General features: G+C 36.1%; 1 long non-coding RNA gene across 1 annotated transcript in view; it reads right to left on the reverse strand.

Annotated features, from left to right (window-relative positions):
• Positions 1 to 20,835, reverse strand: part of LOC133274784 (uncharacterized) — a 33,476-nt gene extending 12,641 nt beyond the window's left edge. Inside the window, exon 1 of the long non-coding RNA XR_009745262.1 lies at positions 20,805 to 20,835. This is a non-coding gene — a long non-coding RNA (uncharacterized LOC133274784). The remainder of the gene's footprint in view (positions 1 to 20,804) is intronic.
• Between the last annotated feature and the right edge of the window lie 233 nt (positions 20,836 to 21,068).

Genomic DNA, 21,068 nt, shown 5'->3' on the forward strand with positions numbered 1-21,068 from the left:
CATATTACAATCATTAGAGGAGGGGTTTCAGTAGGAAAATATTTACAAGCAGTTAAGTGTCTAATAAAGAAGCTCCTGCAAAGCTGCAGTTTGCTTGAAAGTGTTTTCCAGGGATTATGACAGCAGGAGTTCATTGCCATTGCTCAGTCTTCGGAAGTGCATTTGATCAGAGTAGCTGTGGAATAACAAATACATTTTTTTCCACTCTCCCATAGTAAGCCCATGTATCTTCATGTGTGTTCCTGGTGGGCAAAGTCCATGACAAAGCAAAGATCTGTGCTGCTCTTTGATTTCCACTTTCAGTACAACCTCGTGCTGTAATCTGTAGCCTACATGAGAGACTACAGAAGAGCATCCTGACTTCTATGCCAAAAATGAAGTCAGGAAAACTACACATGCTGATGAATCTTAAATAGCAAGAGGTGCTTCTTCTTTTGTATTTTTTTTTTTTTTAATTAACTAGTGCTCTGTCCCAGAAGAGAGGTCTCAGACTTGAAGCTGTAAGGTTTTTCACTGTTGTCTTGAAAGTCATCTAGACCAAATAACTGTCATCTGACTTCAACGCACTTGGTATTACTTAGTCTGCAAAGTGCCCAAAAGAAATAGTCTGCAAGAAATAGTCCCTGAGGTGCTTAGGGCTAATATTACAGTAATAAATAAAATAGGCTAAAGCCCATTTTCTGTGTCTGAGGGCAAAGGATAGAGTTTGTGCATAAGTAATACTGTTCCACTTCCTTATGTTTTTTCCCATCTAGTCTAGTGTAGTCTCACCCAAAATGGGTGCCCAGAAGGTCCTGGGGGATCACCAGGGCTGTTGTCCCTATGGGTGCCGTGAGGGTCCTGATAGCACTAAAGGAGGAAAGGGGGGGAATCTCTCCTCTGTCTTCCAGCCTGCATTGCCCACGAATGTATACGGTAAAGTTTTGATCAGTCTTTTCTTAGAAATCCTCTACACCCTTTTAAACAGAAAGTGATCTTGAAGAAAAAATTATTGACTATTTATTCTGAAAAATGGGGAAAAACGTGCAATATCTGAAGTTTCTATGTCAATATTTAAAATTTTTAATGCTCCATTTCAGAAAGATTCACTGTTTTAAAGCTGAATTTCATTTTTCTTTTTAATTTAAAACTTTATTTGAACTTAGTTTAAGAATTTACTGTAAGGGTGGTGAGGCACTGGAATGGGTTGCCCAAGGAAGCTGTGAATGTTCCACCCCTGGCGGTGCTCAAGGCCAGGTTGGACAGTGCTTTGAATGACATGGTTTAGTGGGAGGTGTCCCTGCCCATGGCAGGGGGCTTGGAACTAGGTGATCTTAAGGTCTTTTCCAGCCCTAACTATTCTATGATTCTAATTTAAATTTCAGAATTTAAAAATTCTTAAAAAACAGTGTGTTAACAGCAGTATTCTGTTAATTTATAGGAAATAGTTTGTGATTTTCAAAATTAAATTCTTATTTTAATTCACAGAAAAAGTAAACCAAAAAAAAAAACCCAAACCTTTCCCATGCTTGTCCAGTAGACACTTTTTGCAGCTTCCTCCTTTTTTTAGTTCTTCCTTTAGTGTTCTTTATCCACAAATAAAAATTATGCTATTGCCATTCAGGCTAGAAAATGTTAATTTCCCATGGCTATTTATCAGAGAAAACTATTATTAAAAGAAATCACAACAACAAAACAACAAAATTCTGGGGTGTTTTCAAAAACTATTTAATAAGGATTTTTAACAAAGACAGGATTCACATATTCAAACTAATTTTGGCTGACATACTCAGTTATGAAAGTTATAAACAGTGATAAGTTTAAATTCAGTAGGTGCAGCTTCCATCATTCCACTATGATGCATATTTATTTATACCTTAAGAGTAATGGTAACATTAGCAAGTAATCATGTGGTAACATATACTGTCGCTCTAATTCTATTAAATGTGGGATATGATTCCTAATATATAAGGACATCCACGCTTCTGCGTGTTTATTAAACTGTTCTTTAGATGTATGCCTAATTAATTACTATTTTGGACAGAATAGTAGAGAAGTACTTGCACTGTTGAAGGAAAGATGTTTAGCAGAGGTAGGTTTCTACTCAGGTTATACACATGCAAAAGTGAAATTTAATTTTAGAGCAGAATGAGAAGTATACTCCACGTTTCTAATGCTATTCATGTCCTTTCATATTGAATTACACAATGAAATCAAAGACAAACAAAAATACTAAGGAAAAAGTAAGCTATCAAATTACTTGGTCAATAAAATGAAATAAACTGATAATTCTGAAATGTTTAGTCTTTACAGTTTATCTAAAATTACAACTAATAGGTTAAGAATTTCAGACCGGAGCTGCTTTGAATTGAAGATTAAAACTTCTAATTTCTCTACTCCCCTTGCTACTTTTTTACCATCTTCATTCCAAGATTTTTCAAAATCTAAATAGTTTTTTGAATGAAAAAAACTTAGTCATTTCTCTGTAGGAGAATGAGCAGAAATAATACTCCCAGATATTTTGCCTTCTCTGATAGTATGCACAGAAAATATAGCAGAGCTGATACATATTCTTCTTAATACCAGTAATTTTGTTTCTAAAAAAAAAAATAAGTCTTGTTTTAGTGAAAGCTTTTGAATGTTTATTTTTTGTTGTTTTTTTTTTTTTTTGGTTTTGAGTAAACACAGTCTTTGTTGAAAAATCATCTTCTAACTTTTATTACTGACAATAAATAAGTCTATTTTGGTATTCAAATTACTAAATGTTTCCATAATGCCTTTTAGCTTCCAGACAGTATGTAGCATACAATTTAATTAAAAAAAACAAAAAAAAAAAACAAAAAACATCAAGTTTCTAATCACATACATAGCAATAAACACCATGAATCCCAAAATAGTATTGTTCAAAGATCACAGTCTGCGTATATATACACACAAAATTAATATAGAAATACAAAATAGACATATAGAGCTAAATTAAGTAACATTTCTGGCCTAAATTATGTATTTAAAATTAGTAAAATAATCATGCATACCTGAACATGCACAAATCTGTTATTTCTTCCTGCAGAGGAACTGTAGACATATATTAGCATGTCAGAACACTGCATTGTCATGTCAGAGAAAAAAAAAAAAATTCACCCAGTGACAAAAAATAAAAGGAATTAAAGAAAGATGAAGAAATCCAGAAACGTTGTCTAAGATGATGAAATACAAAATGAAAATGTTTCTGAATACTAAAGCAATAATGCATACTAATAGCAAGTTTCCCTCAAGTTTTATTCACAAATTTTATCTTTCCAGTATCACTTAAAATCAAGATGTCTTCTTTCTACTTTTTATTTCCATTCATAGGACCCAGGTCATTTGCTGGTAGCATGAACATTGGTTTGATGAATCACAAGTAGCCTCAGCAATATGCAACTTTTAGAATTATTTCTGAGCTAAAGAACAGAATATCAAACACAACAATTTTGTGTTTTAAAACTATCTTAAATCTAGACTGGAAATGAGGTAAGAAGACCGTTGAATGATACACCGATTAGGATGATATCACGCATGCTAGCCACGGAAAAAGCATATGTAACTGTGCTGACTTCATTTTTTCTTGGCACAGGACAATAACCCTCAACCTGCAGAACATCTGATAACAATGCGATAGGGGAAATAATAGATGAGCATACTGGAACTGAATACAAAATAGCAGCCTTTGAAACAAAAATGTAGATTTAGGCAATGAGAAAAGAAGTTTGTGTCTGAAATGACAGAAATATATAGGTTGCTGAGAGTGGATTTATTAAGCTTTCCATTTGAGAATTGTAAATATGCTTGTTTAGCTTAGCAAAAGTGAGATGAGAATTTTACAGTGCATACTAACAGTTTAATTTTTACTGTTTAGGGAAGAAATTGTCTCGTTAGTAATGAAATACTATAGGAAAAAGAAACTTGACTTATCTACAGGGAAAACATGTGGTTGTTTAAGGTTGTTTTAGAAAACAAATGACATTATTCCAGAGCTATGCATTGTTAGTGCTTGGATAACTTCATGTTTATCCACATGGCAAACAGAAAATGTTGAAAACACTGAGCCTTACCTGATTAGAAAAAAGACCTTGTGTGTTTCCTGATGTTCAGCCATAAATTTTACTTTCTGGTTCTCTCTGAGACTTTGGAAGGACCAAAAGAGAGATTAATTGAACTCTATGTGCTTCCTATGCAAATTCTGCAGAGGATCTCTGTATTAAAATGCAAGTGAGGCAGTCATTGGTGAATGTGAAGGCAGTGGCAGACGGATGCTGGTATGTTTACATGGATCTGAGCATTCAAAGAAAGCACACATCCCTGAGACTGCAGAGCGCTTATTATTGCAGCACTGCATATATTCCCCCAGCCAGAACATTTTTTGTCAGATTTCTATAGAGTGCCAGAACGGAGCTCTGCTTTTCTTCAGCAGTGACAGAATAGACCAGTTGTGACCCAAACCTGGTCTGTGTGGCTTTGGCTATGGTTTTCAGTGCTCACTGTTCAGTAAATCACTATGGAATCTGTCATTTCAGTATTCATCCTCAAAAATATTTAAACTAAAATTTAAGCTTCCCATATTGCAGGTACAGCTGTCTTTACGGGTATTAAAACCTGTCTTTTTTAGCCACACCCCACAGTGTGCTAGCAATCTGAATTATTGATCATCAGCCCGGAAAATAAAAGATATCATTGATGAGCCTGTTTATCTATTCACGCTTCATGCCTTTGACCTTTAGGGAGAAGTCTAAAATCAGATGGCATCAATCTGATGTCATGCCAGCTTGCTGACCCCACCATTGTTGAATCACCAGGCAAAGTTGTGAAACTTTTATTTAAAATCAAGTAAATGAGAAATATCACCACTGGTTAAGGAGGACCTCTGCTCTCACCAGCTATTTGCAGTTTACAGCATTGAGAGAACAGGCTTGCACACCCGCAGCAGGTAGCACTGTCACATTGTCTGCTGGAGGAAATATTTAATGTTTTCCCCACTAGACCCAGGAATATCTGTTGTGTTTAAGTTAGGTGGCCATTGCAGATCATACAGAGTGAACTGACTTAACTGGCTTTAGGGGAGCTGCAGATGTTCAGGTCCCAGCCTCTCCCAGCACAATCACTCAGAGGATGCAGAGCATAAAAGGCCCTCAGTGCAGACAGAAAATGCTGGAGGTAACTGTGACTATTGCTAATGAGTGGTAGAAGGATAATTTCTGCTTCTTTATGTGTGTGTGTGTGTATGTGTGTGTTTTCCTTCCTCCTTAAAACAAATCACAGCAGTAACTTTGAACCCAGTAACCTTCATAGAAACTCCATGGTGACTAATTATAAGAGAACTAGAAGTACCTACTATTAGTAGAAATAGGATTGTTATTCAATAACCTTGGGAGGTTGCACATCTGATGATGATCTGAAGTTATTAGATGGGGAGGAGGGGGCAGTACAAGTGAAGGTTGCTTCAGATTGCTGCTGGCATCTTGCTGCTGATCTCTGTATATTCAATGCCACAATGTCAGCAGCTTAAAATTCCCTGTCTGGATTTTATGCTGCTAATAAGATTCAGTTTAGTACTGTTTGCAAAGAAGGAGAATGAGAATGAGTTATTTTCAAAGTAGGGGCATTCTCTGCAGCTATCTGTCTCGGGGCAGTTCTGACACTACGTTCTCAGGCACTGCTCACCTGCAACAATGAGTCATGTACTGAAAAAACTATTTGCTTAAGCTGCTGGGATGTGTACTGATGTTGATTAACACAATGCAGACATTTGAAATTGCCTTTATATTGTATACATTGCTTTGTTTGAGCAAAAGGTGAAGAGGGACTGGTATGTCTGCCAGAGATTTCTAGACACCCGGATCTTCACCTGCAACTCCATAAAAGCAGGAACATCAGCTAATTTCAGCATTACTGAAGCAAGAGGACATGCTTAATTTTCACACTGTGTGGATGTTGATGAGGGAAGAACATACCAGCAAATAAGAAAACAGACTATTTTTTACAGAGAGCTGTCTTCAGGGCACTAGCTTAATTTCATTCCAGAAGGTAACAAACAAAGCCACAGAATTAATTTTCAGACCCAACACCTGTGTTTTTGCAGTAAGAGACATCTCCCAGATGATTCCTTAACAAATGACTTTGAAAGACTGTTTTCTCTGGAAAGAGAAGCCAACCCTGTCCTTCTCTCTACAGAGGTTCTGCTCCATGAACCATGAGTTGCTTCGTCAGAAGTTTCTTTAAAAATTGGTTTCTGGAAGAAGACCAGACAGATTTAGCAATTCTTATTAGTAGAAATTGCACCAATTACAACATATGTCAACCTCATTAGAAATCTGTACTTTAGTTAGAAAACCAAGATGAGAGCCAAAACCAAGTTAGAGACACATGTTTTCAGAAAGTAGAGACCCTTTTACCATGGTTTAAGCATAGCACTGTTCTGAGCAGACAGATAGCTGTGAAAATGTAAAACCTGCTTTGCCCCATCCATCCAGAAAGACATCAGTATGATTTCAGAGTGTTTTCTTAAGTCCAGTACATACTCTCTGGTGGTTTTTCAAAATCTGACCATAAGCTGCTGTGTAGACACACAGCCCAGTTTCATTGATTCTCAGCTTGCAGGCAGAGGTTAGGACCTTCTTCAGTATTTGTTTGATTCACAGACCTCTTTCCTTATCTAGTCTGTCTTTATATACAATCAGCAATTCAGAATAACTTTTCAGAGATCTTCATATTCATACTTGCACACTTTCTTTTTTTCATTTTGTTTTTAAATTGAATATTTCTACCATCATCATGCATATAGAAAAAAAAGCTGGATTCTTTACAAAATTTAAAGACTCTTTTAAAATTTACAAGAGTTTTAATTTTCCTGCTATAAAATTTTTTTTCATTAATCCTTCAAAATAGACAAAACCCTTCTTATCTGTAACTGGTGTTGAAAAAAATGTGAATTTTCATTCAAATCTATTAACACGGATAACTAAAATCATACCATGATTTCAGAAATACAGATACTGTAATGCCTCCTCTATGTCTTATTGCTGGATATTGTTTATAACCTGACAGAACAAATAAATATACAGAAATACTAAAAAATAATTCACTTACTTACCTGAAGAACCAACGCAGCCTGCTTCTGACTGTCTAGGTCACTTTCAAGCATTACTCTCAGCCCACTATCCAGGGTTTGGAGACAAACCCACATTTTGGCATGGAGAATGCTCAAGATTCAAAGGATGCTGATACTTGTTTCTCTACTTCTAATACAGACCAAAACAGCCCATCCTGCACAGCAAGCAGGTAGAAAACTGGGTACACAGCTGGGATGTACAAAATGGTGCTTTTATTTCCTGTACCCACTATGGTTACTGGCACAGGTGCAATCTATTCACAGTATATTGCAGAATGGAAAAGCTGATTCCTTTTGCACAGCTGAAATAATGTCCAAGCTCTCAAATATCTGGCTCTTATACCTAACTTAAAAGCTGAATCTGAATTAATAAATGTTTGTCTTTGTTAACAAGTACAATACAGGCTTGAACCCAATGAGATTAATCTGACTTTGCAAACTGCACTTGCTGCAGAAATTCAAAGCTATTAGCTTAGTTCTGAGCAAATTAGCATGCTTTGAAACTAATGTGTTACTAGCCTGCTTCTTTCCAGTTGTGCAGTGGTATTTGGTAATCTTCTGATTTTATGCATGTGTTGTTCTATAAAATGTTCCAGTCAAGAATTAATCAATATATTTTAAGTTTAATATGAAATCTGCAAAGAATCTATTTAAAATAGTTTGTTTTTACTTTATTTCTTATTTCATTTGGATCTGTAGCAGATTTTTGCAGCTGACTATAATAAGAGCATAATTACAAGATATCTTTGCAATTCTAATTAAACTGATAATTTGTACCAGTGGCTTTTCATACATGACATTTAGCATCAGTGAATAACATCACAAACAACAGCAATAAAACCAGCATCATTTTTCCCTTGCAAAACTCTGAAACAAATTCTGTTTTAAATTTTACAAGCTCATTTGATGCCAGTGTTATAGTTTGCTCAAAAGTCTCCAGCACTCTGTGGGAGGAGAACTGTGTTTGTAACCAGATATTGCTGCAGGTAGCAAGTGCATATCATATACTGCCACACAAACAAACTCTAAATAGCATATGCTGAGTAAAGAACAATACTGAATTTGATACTTTAGCCATGAAGCTAAATGCCACCCTTGTGACTGAATTCAGAAAGCATGAAAATAACAATGTGCAGCGATACTGTGAAAAAGCAGATAAAGAGTAGCAGAGCTAAAATTCAAGAAAACCCTTCTTTACCAAACAAGAACAAGTATGTTTGCTAGTCTCTCTCTCCCTGTTGAAGGGAAGATTGGTATAAAGAAATATGGGTGTGCTGAATAAACAAAAAATGCCAGCATCCTTAAATTAACTATAGGGCAGAAGGGAGCTAGTCCTAAAGAATAATCTCATTGTGTGGCTTGCTTTCAGACAAGGAGGCACAAAAGCACAAAATGGAATATAAACCTTTGTAAATACAGTTCTAAGTAATGTTAAGTTTGCTGGCTTTGTAATGTAAGGTAACTGAGGTGCGTGAAGGTAAACACTTGTAGTTGATATAGGGTTAGGTCCTTATGACCTTAGTACAAAAGAAAAACAGGACCTGGGGATGGGAAGTATCTGGGACTAGCAGATGTCAAGGTCGAAGCAGGTCAAATGAGGTGATCCTGCCCCTCTACTCTCATGAGACCTCACTTGGAGTATTGTGTGTAGTTCTGGTGTCCTCAACCTAAAAAGGACATGGAACTGTTGGAACAAGTCCAGAGGAGGGCCACGAGGATGATCAGGGGACAGGAGCACCTCCTGTATGAAGACAGACTGAGGAATTTGGGGCTGTTGAGCCTGGAGAAGAGAAGCCTGCGTGGAGACCTCTTAACAGCCTTCCAGTATCTGAATGCAGGCTACAGGGGTGGTGGGGATGGACTCTTCATTAGGGACTGTAGTGATAGGATAATGGGTTCAGACTTAAACAGGGTAAGTTTAGATTGGATATAAGGAAGAAGTTCTTTACTGTGAGGATGGTAAGGCACTGGAATGGGTTGTCCAGGGAAGCTGTGAATGCTCCATCCCTGGTGGTGTTCAAGGCCAGGTTGGACAGAGCCTTGGGTGACATGGTTTAGTGTGAGGTGTCCCTGCCCATGGCAGGGGGCTTGGAACTAGATGATCTTAAGGTCCTTTCCAACCCTAACTGTTCTATGATTCTATGATTCTATGGGCGCAATTAAACTGATAAGTAGAAGGACAGGATGATTGCTATGTCTGTAATGTTAATTAAGCTGGTGCTTCAAAGACTGACAGAAGTTATGAAGATTGTTGAAAGAAGTAAACGACCCTCAAAGACCACCATCACATTTTTGTATTAATGCGGGAATCTTTCTAGAAAATGATGTAATTCATGCATAGCCTCATGACTATATGTGTATACTCAGTGACTATATAAGGACAGCTTGTGTAGCAATACAGGGATACACGCTGGGAGGAGCTATCCCCTGTGTCTCCTGGTGCCGCAATAAAGAATACCTGCTTGTCAACTTGAAAACTTTTCGGCAAGTTTGTTCCTGGAGTTTTTCCGAATCTGTTTACAGTTGTTTATATCAGTGAGGAGATTTTGTTCCAGGATGTGAAAGGAGATAATTTCTTGCAGAATTTATTTCTATCATTCTCATTTTGTGTGGTAAACTAAAAATGCAAATAAATGTCTGTTAATAAATTTTTATCTCCATTTTACTTTGAGGCAAAACATCACAGTTTGTTTCAAGATGGGAAATACAGATACATAACAAGAAAATGTAATAACCCAAAGGAGGAAAATAATATTTATACCTCTTCTAATCCCCAAACATTATTACATGTGATCATTTACTATCTGATGAACTAACCTTAGCATGGACAAATTTAGATGCAGCTAGTGCCTTTATTTTGAAAATTATATATTTTTATTAAATGTGCCTGATGATAAAATGATGAACTGAGATATTTTATCAAGCATATTATCTTCAAAGAAATAGTTATTGGAATCCCATCTTGTTGTCCCCTCTCATTTAATTAGTCGTTCTCAAGAGCCTGGGATTGCTTAGGTACCCAAGGGTTACTAGAATAAGAAAAAAATTGCAGTTTTGAAATTGTTTATTAGTAGCATGCATGTTTGCCTTGCTCAATACAACTGCATGTTTTACTTTTCTTGACTGATTGCAATACATTTTCATAACTTAAAAAAACAATTTGGTTAATTTTCTAGATACTTCTCTGCATAAAGCTCACTGAAAGCTTATATTGCATTTAAAGTTCGTTTCCATTTGGAATTTGGCAAGCACTTTTTTAATATGGGAAAATAATGTTTAAATTATCCATGTTAAATGACAGTTTTTAATTGCCCTCCATATTTTTCTTTCCTCTTTTATACTGTAGACGATTTGGAATAGTGAGCAAGCATATTAAATCCTTAACATGTAGCAAGTCTTCTTTAAAAAAGTTAAATGGTACTGGATTGGAATATACCTACTTTTTTCAGCAAAGTCTGCTGTCCTGTGCTGACAGGGCTAATCCTGCAAGGTAGTTCATAGTTATAAAAGTGACTAAATTTGCAGCACTTTCAAGCTATGATTTTCAAGGACAGAGCCATAATGCTCATTTACACATTGATTTCAGCTTACTCACTTGAGTGACTAAGGACTGTTTACACAGATATGATATTACCAGGCTGATTTTGTCTCATATATCAGATATCAAAGACAGTTGAAATACTGAACAGAACTTTTTTTTCCGCTCCTATCTAAATCTTGCTAATTCTGTTAACAAATTCCCTGGCATTTTAAATCTTGCTTTCCTCATACATTAGGATAGAGTAAGAAGTTTCCAACTATTTTATTCTCAAACAGTAAAAAGGCATGAAGATCTCAAGGCCCCTTCCAACCCTAACTATTCTATGATTCTATGAATTAAAGCAAAAGATAAATTAAGAAATTAGTTTTATAGAACAAATGATGTATGCAGTGGTCTGAAATCCTATAATTTATTGGGAAGAAAAGAAGAAAGATAAGGAAATCAGGAGGGGCAACTACCATTTTACTGACATCACAGAAATCTGTTGTATTAAAGGTCAAGTGACCTTAAATGCCACAAAGCCATTAAGAGTAATGGGATATGATCTCAAGCCAGTGAGTGATGTGAAGCCAATTCCTTCTCAGGGGCTCAAACTGTAACTTCCACATTAATGTATTAGTATCAGTAGATGAAACATAACGAATGGCACATCTCATTTATATAATGGATGAGATGAGGGAAGTAGTTCCAGATGTCTGATGAGCACCTTGAGCCAAAAGAGGAATTTTTTTTTCTGGCATACCAGCATCCACAAGTCTAAAGTGCTGAGATTAGATGAAAATATGGACTTTGAGTGATATGTTGCCCTTACATTTGAAGAAAGTTAAAATACCTCTCAAGAACAACAGCACTGCATGCAGCTGTTGGACATTCTCTGCTTATTGTTATTTGTTTATAGCTCAGGTAGTTCAATGGAAATTAGAGGTGCAAACTTCAGGAAAAATCTTATTCTATAACCAGACCTGTTGAAGATGCATTCAAAGAGTCAACTGATGTGGTCAAAATCAAAGTCATATTTATGCGCTGTACTAGGTTTGTGCCTTAATGCAGGTAGGCTCACTGTGTGGAAATGCTGGACTATTTGTGAACTCACTACAACGCTCAAACACTCAAATGGCTTAAAGACAAATAAGAATTCAATGTCCTTTTTAACAACTATAGGCTTGCTTTATAAATGATCGGTCCAAGCCTGGCACAGGTATAAAATCAAATGCATTGGATCACTTTTATCAGTGGATTGAATTATGCGTTACTGGAAGAAGGAGTCTGTTTTGCCACTGTAAAAAGGAGCTGATGTCCTTGATGACTTCTTATTCTTGCAGAAGGTACATTAAATTATTCTTATTTGTTGTATTTTTACTCATGTATTAAAGATACTGAGTATAAAAATGTATTTGAAAGAGTGATTTAGTCATTGTGAAAAGGTGTAGGTGCAACAGAGGAGATGTGCTTAAGGAGTCATAGCTTTCACGTGCTAGGCTGACACTAATTCAGTGTCTGGAGCCTTTCTAGTCTTCTGTTTCATAACTTTTTCTCTCTTATATAAATATCAACACAGAATGTAAAAAAGCCTTGGAGAATGTTAACTGAAACTATAGATTTGTGTCTGAGTGCATGTGTGTGTGTGCACATGAACTTTAGATACATATATTTGTAGGAGTAAGAGGTGGGAAGGAGATATGTAAACCGTTTGATAGAAGGCCATTTAATATTTGAGGAACAATCTTAGAGAGTCTGTCAGCAGTTTTTGGGTTTAAAAAGCTTCTCCACAGCTCTCTCTCAAACATTTGTTTGACTTTTGATATTTAAAAAAAAAAGAAAAGAAAAAAAGTTGCCAGCTAATTCCTAAATTCGAAAGAAATTGCAGGAGAAAATATTTCTGAGTACAGGAAAGTTTCACATGGAATTCCCAGTCCTCAGAAACCCTCATAGGTGAAATGCAGCTATGTGGAATTTATGACATTTGCTGCCTTGCAAGATTATACTGTACAGTCAAAAAGATGTAGAGAGGGCTGTTCGATTTGCAAGGCTCAGAAAAATAGATTGCCCATTTTCAAAATTCAGCTTGGTAAGAAATCAAAATAGGAGGTTACATACAGTTATGAATCTGGTTCTCAATCAACCCTAATATGCTAACAGAGACTATTGGAGAAAAGGTACCAGCAAGGGGGAAAAATGAAATGCGATTTTAAAAGCATTGAATTTAAATTATATCAGAATGTAACTCTATAAAGAGATATTTTGCTACCCTATATACCAATATTTTTATATTTTTTTATGAAACAACCTTTCTGTAATCTTAGAATTAAAAAATGCTAATGGAATTCTTTAAAGGTTTTCTTTTAACTTCTCCCTTCTCACTTTCTTTTCCTTTCTTAAAAGTCAGTGTCAAAATTGCTTTTAACTTGATGTGTTTTCCATTGCCTGTGGTCCATGTGCAAAATTATAGGCTGTGTATCACTGAAAATAGGATAAAAAGCCATCACAATGGTAACAATGCTGGGAGGTGAAGTGAAATGAGGAAGATGTGATGCTAATGTGTCCCTTTGTGCTATGTGAAGCATAAAACAAAGCATCCTTCATTGCAGAGAAGTGGCTATGAAACACATTTGAGAATAGCAGCTAGATTTATGTTGACTTAATATTAAGTTAATATCGATTGAGGTGAAAAAGCCAAAACGTGGATAGATACATTAATTCATAGCATTATGCACTATTGGCAGCTATATTTTTTTGCAAGCTTAACAAAATATATAGTTAAACTAATTCATCCTTAAAGGTTTGCCTTATTTAGAGATCTCTTGCTGTCTGATTTGTCTATCTTCTCTTAATTTGTTCAAACAAACACTTTTTCAATCCTCAAATTAAGTTGGCTTTTTGCTTCTCCCTCAAGACAATTGCACGTCATTAGAGAGGTGGTGAAACAAGTACAATTACAAACATCTGCTACTATGTACAATGACGCCATAAGCTGATCTGCAGTCATTGTGACTTCAAGTTTGTGTAAAGGTCACATTGTTTGATTGTGGATAAATGACCCTGGGATTTCATGCTGTCATTAAGAGACTATAAACCCATTTTGATTATTCAGTAAATTTGTTATGTGAAGGGAGAAATTGTATGAAGTCAAGTAAGAGTCCAGAACTATCTGTGTGCTTTTTTGTTACATATGAAATATTCTTGATCATTTATATCACATGGAATTTCAAATGCTGCTACCTAGCTTCTTTCAAATGGGAGAAAATAGTACTGTAATAGCACCATATAATGAATTATTAAATTGTGCTGCTGCTAGGCATGGCTTTTTAAGTGCATACACAATGTGAATACTGCGCATAGACAATTTTCTGGAGTTTAAAACTCAGGATTTTTTTTTTTTTCTTTTTACTGTTAATATTGGAAAGTGACTCATTTATAATTGCAAGCATACTATCTTTTATAGCCTAGGAATTTGTGTATGATCCTACAAGGACAGCTTTCCCTAATATATGGAAATAAGTTTTCACCACTAATTAGAGAACTTAGTTGTACAAATAAGCTACCTCTGCTTAAATCCTAAAATGTTCTCATACTCCCATCTACCACTGTAGTCAGAGAAGTTATGTACCTACTTCCCTTTAGGGATCGAATTCTTCGTTTTGTTTGGACAAATCTTAAGTTAGCGTAAATTGGAATTGCTTCATTGCCTTCAGAAAGGTGATAATGATTTATGACAGCTCAGAATGTGGTGCTTAATCTTGGGACTGAGAGAAGAAGGTAAAAAAAAGGAACACTCCATATCAGTTTAAAAAAAGTAGCCTCTGGTCTTAACAGAAGACAATGGAAAATCTAATGCAAGTTATAAATAGGGCCATTAATTTGATATACAATGCTCTAGCAGTATACTCCATTAAGCATCTATATTTACTTAGCTGCTACTGTGCTACCAATATGACACAGCAGTTACTATATAAAACCCTTCCATCGTATCATATTAGTTTTGTGTTTCAGACTTCATTAAAATGCACATAGCTGCATAATAAAGTTTCTAGTTTTGCCAAGTGCTCACCTGTTGTCATAATACCTTGTGTTAAAATAGGAATGAAGAAATCTCTTATGTATGATTCTGAATCTACTTGGTCTGTGTGAGTTTAGAAGTTTGACTCAAATATTATTAAACTAAAATTCTACTTTGAGTTTAAAACCATAAAAATCTTATGTGATAAACATGAAATTTATTAGAAAACCTTTGCTAAAGCACAAATAAAAACAATAAAAAGAGATGAACACATGAAAACTCAGTCTAGAGTGAAGTAAAAAAAAATAGATCAAGCGATAGGGTTAGATGATTGTGTAATGAAGATAAATTGAGTTTCAGTCTCAGAGAAGGACAGAAGGCATCAGAACCCTTACCACTGTTGTCATCAAAAAGACAGACATGGAATATAAGACTCACAAGAACCTCCAAGGTCAGTAAATCCAATTCCCATAAAAGCAGGCAATTATTTCATAGTGCCTTATGCATGTAATTCATAATGTCACATTACACTGACTACAGATGGCTCAGGAGAGGGGTTTGTTCTCACTATTCTTTTCTATTGGAAGATATTTCAGACCTTTATTCCTTTTGTGCCTAGAAGCAACTTCTAATTACTATCGTAAATTTATTAATTTCAGTGCCTCCCAAAATTTCCAGGTCCTCAGAGTCACCTTACTTTCCTCTCAGTTCAGTAAACAGTGCACAAGAGTCTGTGTCAAGGAATATCAACATAAAATTGTATACCACGTGCAGAGGCAATCAGATTAGATTCTACAGTGGTCCCTTCTGGCCTGTTTTCACTTTTCCATTGATCAGCTCAATAGCAGCGATTGTACAGACAGTAGACTTGAAATAGCACAAAGAGCTGTGATAGCAACTTCACAATTAACTTGCCCAATAGCTTTCCCCCATCTCACTAAGGATTTTATAAACTGTTATTTGCTGTTTCCTAGGGTTTGAGGGTTTTGGGGGTGGGGTTTACTTTGGATTTTTTTTTTTTTATTTGGGATGGTTTGGGGTTGGTTTTTTTAAACACTTTTTTCTCTTAACCAGCTTTTATTCATTCCACCAGAAAAGGCCATTCTCCAGCTAAAGGCACATCTTATGTCCCTAGGGAAGAATGAGTTTTCTGACAGGCAATATAAAGAATCTTACTTTCTGCTGCTTCTTAAGTCTTTATCTTTTATGAGTTAAATGAGCTAGAGTGAGTCTGTTAGTAATACACATAAACAATTACATTCATATAATGATATTTTTAATACATAAAAAAATATGGATATATTAAGAACATCACCAACAGACCTACAGAGTGGAATGGAATGGAATAGAACAGAATATTTCTGTTGAAAGGGACCTACACTGATCATGTAGTCCAACTTCCTGATGAATTCAGGGCTCACTAAATGTTAAAGACTGCTGTTAAGGGCATCGTCTGAATCTCTTTTAAAAACTGACAGGCTTGGGGCATTGACCACCACTCTAGGAAGCGTGTTCCAGTGTTTGACCACACCCACAGTAAATAAATTATTCCTAATGTCCAGTCTAAACCTCCCAGCAGCTTTGAACCATTCCCATGTGTTCTATCATTGGATCCCAGGGTGAAAAGCTCAGCACCTCCCTCTCCACCTTCCCTTCTGGGGAAGCTGTAAAAAATAATGAAGTTTTAAGCATAATTAAGAGTATAATAATTTGCACATGTAGGATCTAGATAAATAAAATCTACTTATCTTTCTGTAGATACATTAATTCATCCAAAGACTGAAAGAGAGCTATTGATGAAAGACTAACATGTTCTGACTAGGAGCAGATTTGTTTACAGCAAAAATCAAAAGTCTTGCTATGCTATCTTTACCTCAGAAGAATAAATAAATTTTGTCCAAAGGAGAAATTCATTGAGGAGATATTTTACATTTTTATATTTTACAGTACCTTTTTTGTGGTATGATTACTATCACATAATTGCAGATTTTACCCTGAACATTTCTGTATCAAGATCAACTCTGTCTAGCCATTACAGGGTTTTGTTCCCATGACCACAGACTGTACTTTATATATACTGATATTTATTGACAATAAGATCATGCTATTGCAAATGCTGGAAATATTTGATGCAAAAATGTCAAAGACAAATGTATTGTATCATGGCTCTTGTGGTGATTGAGAGAAATTGCATGTGATGATTGAGAGAAACCTTTCTCTCCTCTTTGATTTCTTCTTGCAGGTTCTCCTAAACCACTAATCAATTTCCCAGTCCTTACATGTTCTATCCAAGACAAATAGAAAAGGAGGAAAATAGCATTTCTTAAACCAAATGGCCACTGAAACATTTTTCAGTGAACCATCAGAACAGTTTATATCCACTATTTCAAGAGACCATGATTTATGCCATGTTTCAAAACCTGTCTCCAGAGGTGTTTGTTCTTCACACTCAGAATCCTTTAAGGATATAGTGAAGTCATTGAATTAATTGCCAGACTTCAACAGTAAGAAAAATTATTTTTTTCTTTTTTAATTGCATATTTAATTTAGATATTCCAAATATTTCAAATCTCTTAATTCTTATGCAGAAGAAAGAATACACACATGCAAAGAAAGCCACATAATATCTGTATTTTTCCACCTATTTCACTAACAAGAAGTAATAAAAATCGAAGTTCCCAGCTTTAAGTAGCAAAATAATCACTTTGAAGTGCTGCACCAAGCTTTGAGGTTTTCTTGAATGCATATCAGTAAATCCTACCAGCTGTTTTTAAGAGAATCTCAGTGATTTAGAAATCATTCAGAAGAATTTGCCATTCTATGAATGCTATCTCACTCTTTGGTGTGTAGTAGTTGAATTAATGGAAAGCTTTATTCAGTCTTACTGAAACTTAACTCAGCTTGAAATTAGTTTTTGATCATAATTCCTGCTTAGAGAAATCAATATGGAGCTAGTGAGCATTGTGTCCATTCCACAGGGTTTTTAAATGCTGTATTCCTACTGTATAATAGCCTATTTCATATTAATATAATCTGTGCTGCAAAGAACCAATTAATTCCAGTTTGGATAATGAAGGTATATTCTGAACACTTCAGATCTGTCAGCCAGACACAGTATGTTTGAAAGCAGTTATGTTGCCAAGACTTTCTGAATGCTCAAGGGTCTAGGAAATAGATGAAAGTTACAGAGCAAACAAATAATAAAATCACAGCTAAAAGTGGGGGCTAAAGTGGTAAATCATCTATATGCACTTTAGAGATTAGTGCTCCAATTCTGCATTAGGACCCATACTGAAAAACATTTTAATGGCTTCAATATGATCCTCTGGATGTAGTTTATGTACATTACAGATTTCACTATGCCATTAAGAATGACATCCATTTTTCTGCTAAAGAAAGGTGTGGAACAGGAATCACAGGGGACACTTCATAGACCAGGATTGATGTATGTTGGCAGAACAATGTGTGAAAACTGTAGGCCTGTAAAAGTAAGGGGATTAAGTATGGATTAAGAGGCACTGAAAGGGTCTATGGAGAACCCTGTATGACCTCTGTCTGCACAATAGTGCTAATATTCAAACCTTTGTGAACACCATTTTCATCAGTATAGTTATTAACTATAATAAATTAATGTATATCTAAAGATCAGAGCCTGTGGTAGCTTATCTCCCACAAGGCTGGGTGCTGCAAATCCTAAAAAGACTGCACTTTTCACTTATCCTGATCTAGAATTGTAATAAAAATGAGAGTAGGCTACATTTTAGAGATATTGCAATAATAATAGTTAACTAATACAGCTGTAGGGTTTATTTAGTACTTGTTGTGGAAGCTGTACCAAGCTGTGGCTTATAAACACGAGGACCAGCTTGATTTATCACAGGTAGTAATTCAAACCATTTTTAGAGGTATATTCTTGATCAGTGTTTTATATATCACAACGTGGGTTTGGAACATATTTCTCCTTTGTTCTGTTCTGGCATTTAGTTCAAGTTTAATCTTCTTGTAGCAGTTCTTTCACTCCCATGGGCTATTTCTCTTGTTCTTCAGATATTAATCCATGTAGCTGTTCTTTACAATTACATTAACTCTCACTGCATCTGGGATCTTCTAAATGATGAAGTTGATCCATTTGTGAATGTAACTATAGGAATTCCCAGAGGCTGAATTTTTTAAAACAGCTGCCTCCAAGCTGGTCTCTCAGATGTCACTGGTACCGTGTTGCCTAAGAGACTCACTGACATTGGATGCAGCTAGAAGCAATAAAAAAAGTTAAAACTTGACACTGGCAACAAGAGCAAGCTTGTGGCATTGCCTGTGCTGTAACAGCTACTGCGGTGTAACAGCTGTCATTTCTGGCCCTTTCATGCCTAAAAGATTTCTTGGGTGGCCCAAAGAATCTCTGCTGACCAAAACTGCAGCAGTGAAGGACTGAATGTCCCTCTCCAAAGTACGGTACTGTGACTTACCTCATCTAGAAAATCATTCTTTTTGGAGCACAAAGGGAATCAGGGAGAGCTAGCAAGTTCCCACTACTGTAATGTCTCATCTAGAGTTTCTGTGCCAGTTAGCTTGCAGAAGAGTCATCACCAGACAACAGCCTGCAAATACTTGCAAACACCGTAATCGTTCATGTTTCTTGCAAGGAATAACATAACCTATATGATGCATTCTGTAGAAGAGCACTATTTTTTATTTTTTTTTCTATACCAAAACACCTCAGAAATCTTGAGAGATCTCCATATGTAGGGAAATATTGTTTTGGTTTATGTACTATTTGGCCATAAACTCAGGGTGAAATATTGACCCTGTAGAAAGTAATGAAGTTCTAACACCAACAGGGCCAAGAGTTGGTGCTCTGAAAGCTACAGCTCTTGTTACTGTAACCACTAGGCGGAAGACTGGCTAAAGATTAATTTGGGTGGAAGCTTTCTCAAATACACCTCACTCCCCACTTTGAAGCATCACTGTACATATTTTTTCTGTTCTTTTCCAAGTGCCATCAGCAAGTTTCAACTCAGAAAAGATTCAAAGAATAAATCTTCTTTCCTTTTGATAGGCAAATAGGATACAAGGAAAGAGCAACAGCACTGTAATGGATTTGGAATAGAGATGATCACAGGAATAGATGGGAGGAAGAATTGAACAGGAGAAAGGAAGACTGCTGATTTCCAAGTCTAGCTTGCGCTGATATTCAATTAATTTGACCATTAGCAACAAAAGTTGAACATTTTGATGTCCTTTGACTTTTTGCACCCAATGTGCTTTTCCTTTTAGAAAAGAAAATGAAAGCAATTTATTTAAAGGGATAAAAAGATTGAGCAAGTCTGAGAAGGGATCAGTTTCTTTTCTATACTCTTAAAACCAAAATATTCTTCATAAACCCTTCTGTACTCTAAAACAAACGCTGATAAAGAGAAAAAGCTGTAAAAATGAAACATTTTTCTTGGCAACAAGGTTTTGCACTGAGCATGCTTCTGCTGAAATACCAGCTGTGAAATGTTTTGCATGAAGTCAAGAGAAAGCCTTAATCTTCTAGTTGTTGGCATTTTGCTTATGCATTCAGCATATGTTATTATAGTTCCTATTGTTATTATAGAACATGGTTTAAAAACTAGCTTTGTCTTTGATCAATGACAATGGTTATGAACAAATTAGAGTTTAAAAATGCATTTTCCTCTCTTATTTAAAAGAAACAATCTTCCATGCAAGAAGAAATTTCAAATGGTACTTGGAAGAAATATAGAAAAAATGTGTACAGTATTAAAAACAACATAGTATATCGTGGTTTAAACCCAGTCAGGCAACTCGTTCACCCAATTCCCCCCCTTCTTGCCCTCCCCCTGCTCCCAGAGGGATGGAGAGGAGAATCGAAAAGAATGCAACTCCCACTGGTTGAGATAAGAACAGTTTAGTAACTAAGGTATAACACAAATCACTACTGCTACCACCAATAATAACAATGATAAAGGAAATAACAAGGGAAGAGAATACATCACCTCACCACCAGCCAACCAATACCCCCCCCCCCCCCCCCCAGCCCAACCAAGAACCGACTGATACCTCCTCCAACCCTGCAGTCCTAGCCCTTTCGGATAACCCTCAGTTCCATCCTGGGCATGACATGCTGTGGTATGGAATACCTCTTTGGTCAGTTTGGGTCAGGTGTCCTGTCTCTGTTTCCTCCTGGCTTCCCCTCCTCCCTGGCAGAGCATGAGGCTCACAAAGCCCTTGGCCAAACCAAAACATCATTGTTATCAGCTCTGTTCCCGAGCTGAAAGTCAAAACACTGCACTGCACCAGCTACCAAGAAGGAGAAAAATGACCGCTACTGCTGAACCCGGGACATAGTATTATTTATTTTTATTTTTGTAATATATACTCTGGTTATTCTCAGTAGATTGTTT

This window comes from Pezoporus flaviventris, unplaced genomic scaffold (genome assembly GCF_033815535.1).
Source record: "Pezoporus flaviventris isolate CSIRO_AGI_PZ_B2104156 unplaced genomic scaffold, CSIRO_AGI_Pfla_v1 ptg000036l, whole genome shotgun sequence".
NCBI lineage: Eukaryota > Metazoa > Chordata > Aves > Psittaciformes > Psittacidae > Pezoporus > Pezoporus flaviventris.